This window comes from Cicer arietinum, chromosome 2, assembly GCF_000331145.2.
Source record: "Cicer arietinum cultivar CDC Frontier isolate Library 1 chromosome 2, Cicar.CDCFrontier_v2.0, whole genome shotgun sequence".
Classification (NCBI taxonomy): Eukaryota; Viridiplantae; Streptophyta; class Magnoliopsida; order Fabales; family Fabaceae; genus Cicer; species Cicer arietinum.
This window is the reverse complement of record NC_021161.2, coordinates 52,696,155-52,700,961: the sequence shown is the minus strand read 5'-3', so window position 1 is coordinate 52,700,961 and position 4,807 is coordinate 52,696,155. Positions and strand designations below refer to the sequence as shown.

The 4,807-nt window shown below is 32.7% G+C and overlaps 1 long non-coding RNA gene across 3 annotated transcripts; it reads right to left on the bottom strand.

Annotated features, from left to right (window-relative positions):
• Window positions 1-105: 105 nt before the first annotated feature.
• LOC113785518 (uncharacterized) lies at window positions 106-4,695 on the bottom strand. 3 transcript variants are annotated; one of them, XR_003471642.2, is made up of 6 exons: window positions 4,555-4,695; window positions 1,910-2,377; window positions 1,494-1,798; window positions 1,262-1,321; window positions 998-1,127; window positions 106-703 (listed from the first exon to the last, which is right to left on the bottom strand). It is a non-coding gene; the product is annotated as an uncharacterized lncRNA (long non-coding RNA). The 3 variants fall into 3 exon arrangements; XR_012162093.1 differs by having other exon boundaries at window positions 106-315; window positions 433-703; window positions 998-1,321; window positions 1,686-1,798; XR_003471643.2 differs by having other exon boundaries at window positions 998-1,321; window positions 1,686-1,798.
• Window positions 4,696-4,807: the final 112 nt, after the last annotated feature.

Sequence of the window (4,807 nt, the reverse complement as noted above, 5' to 3'; positions counted from 1 at the left end):
CATTGAAACAACATAAAAGAAGAATAACTAAGAGAAAAAACTTGGTAAGGAGGAATAGAAACGAACAAGAGAGCTAAACGTTTGACAAATAAGGAAGGACGGTGCTTCAAATAAGGAAGGACTCTATGAAATTGCACTTTGAATTATATATTTTGAGATCTATCTTTACAATAGCAAAAAAAAAAGATTCTACTACACAACAGAATAATATTTATAAGCTACATACATGCTTTATTATATCTTCATGCAGAGTTTTGGCTTTCTGCTCAAGCTCCAGCTGTGAAACCCAGGTGGTTATAATTTGGTCACATTTTTCTACAAACCCAATCAAATATTGTTTAACAAATAAAATTCTTACTCATAAGGAACACCCATAAAATCAGCGTAGTCTAAAATGACTAAAAAAATTAAAGGTTCTGAGCCAAAACACGCCTTAATTATGTGACATTAAATCTATAGCATGCTTCTGTTTCTCGAGAAGCTGCTGGTAATATTGCTCCTCCCCTGTGATTTACATGATATCCCATGTGACCCCTCAATTTCTTACTTCCCACCAGTTCACTGACCCCTTCTCTATGCCAGGGACATATATTAGCTTCAATCACAGGACATTATACATCAATGAATGTTATATTGGACATCAACTCGGGAAGTGAAAAAACAGGCCGTAATAACCATGTGGAGACATAGCTTTCTATGATTTCTACAAAGACAATGGAAGAAATTAGACTTTGACTTTAATGCTGAAGATTCAAAACATGTGTAGGGTTACTAACTTTACAATTCACTTTACCAAACAAAATAATTAATATGAGATATTATTAAGCATGTGGTATGGCAAGGATCTGTTTCATTGCAGGCAAAAAAATCGTTGAAACAAGTGAACCGCGTCAGTTTAAGGCTAGATTTTGAAGAACTCGGTTTAATAGTAGACTAGTAGATAGCTACAAATATAAATTTTCACTAGCTTAAGTCTCAAACTTAATCTATTGATTACCTGATGTAAATGTTCTGCTAAAAAGCTTCTTTAGATGTATTACTTTTATTAGTTATTACTACTATATTATTGAACTTCATTTGCCCTTTCTTTTAGAGATATTATCTTGTACAGCCACCATAATATTGCACTGCATAATAATAATTCCTACTATTAAAATCTGAAAAGATTTACAAGGACCTTATTCATAATTGATCAGATCATGAAGCATAATTTTTTATTTTTATTGAAAAAAAAAAAATCACTCACACACAACAATCTTACTATTGGTGGCTTTTTGAAAACACTATTTCTCATTCTCTGATACAGATCTTGACATTCTTCCTGCAGAAAATACTTATAAATTAAGAATCCATGAATTATACATGAACAACTAGGGTGAGTGTAGACTTTGCAGCAGAATCCTGAACCTTGTCATAATTTTCTTACAGAATATGGATACACAAATCATATTAGATAACATCAACAAACTTTGACAACAATTACGGATAATCACCTTCACATCAGAAACCCAGCTATGCTCTGATGCAGGAAATAATACAATATATTCAACATCTTGTAGAAAAATGGTTTGGAAATTGAGTTATCCACTTTTACTAGGAAACAGCTACTTCGTTTACAACCAGGTCTCCAAAAACAGGGGAAATTGCAGCAGAAAATTATGTTAGCATTAGCACAATACAAATACCTCAAAAATCATCGTCTGAAATTTTGCAGATAGGAACACATCTTTTGGCACATTAAGAAGCCGGGGCATAATTTCTTGGTTGATTTCTTCTTTCTTTGAAGATCTGTTTATTCCTGTGATATATACAGAAATTTAAACAGACGAGTACTGGATTCCAATGGCAGCATTAGAGTATTATGTTCTTATCAAACAAATATCGAGTAGTTAGGGAAATGAAAACAAACCTTGTTGCCAATTGCACGTCCAAAACCACGTGAGACTGCTCCAGCATCAATGTCCCCAACATGTTTTCTAAGATTCTTTCTTATCCTAATTGAGGAATGTCAACACATTTTTTACCATAATAGCCGTGAATAAACAATTACAATAAAATAATTTATATAGTAAAAAATCAGTTCTTTTAAGGATTTGTAAACTACACTCAAAATCTATTGCATAAATTGATGTCATTTGTATTATTTATGGTATTAAAAAATGTATTTGCATCGTGTAATCTAATCTTGAATATATTATATAAAGAGAAAAAAATTACTATTTATACGATTAAGCATTTAACTTATAGCTCAAATTACAATATGAATGAATGTATAACTGCCTCATATGTATCAAGACTGAACCCAGCCCGTTTCAATTGTGACATAACAACACTGGCATCACCTATCCTTCCAGCAATGCTTAAGCCAGATACCAACCTGCATGTAAACAATTGCATCCGGTCAGCATCCAGAACTCAACATCTCATCAAAATATTGCATGCCTTTATCAATATTGTTCACACCACAGAATGCAGATATCAGAACAGTATAAGTAACAGCATTTCCTTTCAGCTTTGCATAAAGCATCAATCAAGCAATTATATGGAACAATGTTTGGCCTATTTTGCTTCTCAGTTTTCCTCTTTGCCAGCAAACTCAAACCATCTTCTTCCCTCCCAACTTTACTAAGTTAGTAAATCAAAGTATTATACAATACCACATCAGGTTCCACACCAATCCTATTTTTGTCTCCTTTACCTCTCAATTTATCAAATACCCTCAATGCCTCATTGATCCTCCTAGCCTTGCATATTTGATTAATAATAATCCCAAAGGTTATAACACTGGATCCGTATTTTCGTCTCTTCCATCTCTGCCAACAGTTTGAATCTCTTTGCCTTTCGAGCCCGTCAACAAGGCATTGCAAGATGCCGCTTCAACAGGACAACCCAATTTCATCACACCACCCAAGGTCATTGAGGCACAATATTGTCATCTCAATTTATCGAATTTAATGTCATATAGACTCAAATATTAAATTTGTGTCTAAGATCATCGAGGCACAATACTGCCCCTCCAATTCCAATTTCAAATGAATAAAAAACTCATATTGAAGGCCACATGTAGGGTCAAGATCCAATTTCATATGAATACAAAATTCATATGGCAAGCCACATTTCAGATCAAGAATTCATCTTGTAACTAATTATCAGGTTTTCCAATCATACTATCCCAATTTCATATCATATGAATAAAAAATTTACATGGCAAGCTACATTTTAGATCAAGAATTCATCTCGTAATTAAACTTCGGGTCATCCAATCATACTATCTCAAATTTTCAATTTCATTTCATATGAATAAAAAACTCATATTGAAGGTCACATTTAGGGTCAAGAATTTATCTCGTAATTAAATTTCAAGTCATCCAAAAATGCTATCTCAATTTCTTTTCATACAGGTAAAAAGTTCATATTGTAAGCCACATTTTAGGTCAAGAGTTCATCTCGTAATTAAGTTTCGGGTCTTCCAATCATACTATCTCAGTTTCATTTTATATGACTAAAAAATTCATATTGCAAGCCACATTGGGTCAAGAATTATCTCGTGATTAAATTCCAAATAATCCAATCATACTATCTCAAATTCTCAATCTCTTTTCATATGAATAAAAAATTCATTTTGAAGGCCACATTTACGGTCAAAAATCGGATCATCCTAAAAGTATTATGGCAATTTCATATGAATAAAAGATTCATATTGCAAACCACATTTTGGGTCAAGCATTCATGTCGTAATTAAATACTTGGTCATGGAAACATACTATATCAGATTCATTTTATATGAATAAAAATTTCATATTGAAGGCCACATATAAGTCAAGAATTTATCTCATAGTTAAATTTGAGATCATAAGCATAGCGACTTTTCAATTTTTATTAACCTTCTCAATCAAGAATCATCAAGATTATACATTCTTGGATAATCAATTATAATGCATTAATGTTGCAAACAAAAACCTACCCCAAAACATTTGTGTCAAACACAATTTTGGAGACAGAGAATGTTTGCTCAATAGAAGAAGGGAATCAATAGATCAGAAACCAAAGGATAATGGGTTGAAAATGAAATAGAGAGAGATTTATATCTCTCTTTCAAATGAAGCAAATCATGGACAGAAACTTGAATCCAAATAACAAAGTCTGTGACTTCGTTGCCATCTTTTTACGGCACCAATTCAAATCAGAATTCGAGGGTTCGAATGACCAAGATTCATAGAGATCGGGCGTTCTTGGTTGAATATCAAGAACAGGAACGGGAACGGAAAGCTTTATATTTTATTTTGTATCATCATCTCTCTCTTTCTTGTGACTATGCGATCAACTTTTTTTTTTGGCACCAATTCAAATCAAGATTTCTAGGGTTTGAAATTTCAAGAACATCGTTACCATTACCGTCAGTGTCGCAACGAATAAGAAGAAAAAAAATTGGCTCAAAACATCAACACCAAACACGAAGATGATACCGGTCGAATCGATTAATGCAGATGATTGAAGATTGATAGGGAGAAAAAGAGATATCGAATTAAAGCGATCAGGGTTGAGAGCACACACCTGTTTTTCTTATTATGGTTCCGCCAGAATAATTGAATTCAACACAGAAGATTCTATTTTTTCCGATTTTAGTCTTTTTTCCGATTTCAGTCTTAAGCCTCTTTTTCTCCCACTGATAAAGCAACCGCAAACTTGGTACTGGTCGAACCTATTTATAAGGTTAAAGTCGGGGTATTTTTTAAATCGGTTAAAAACATTAAATCGTATTTATATTTATATTTTATATAATATAATATTTATAAAAGTATTTATC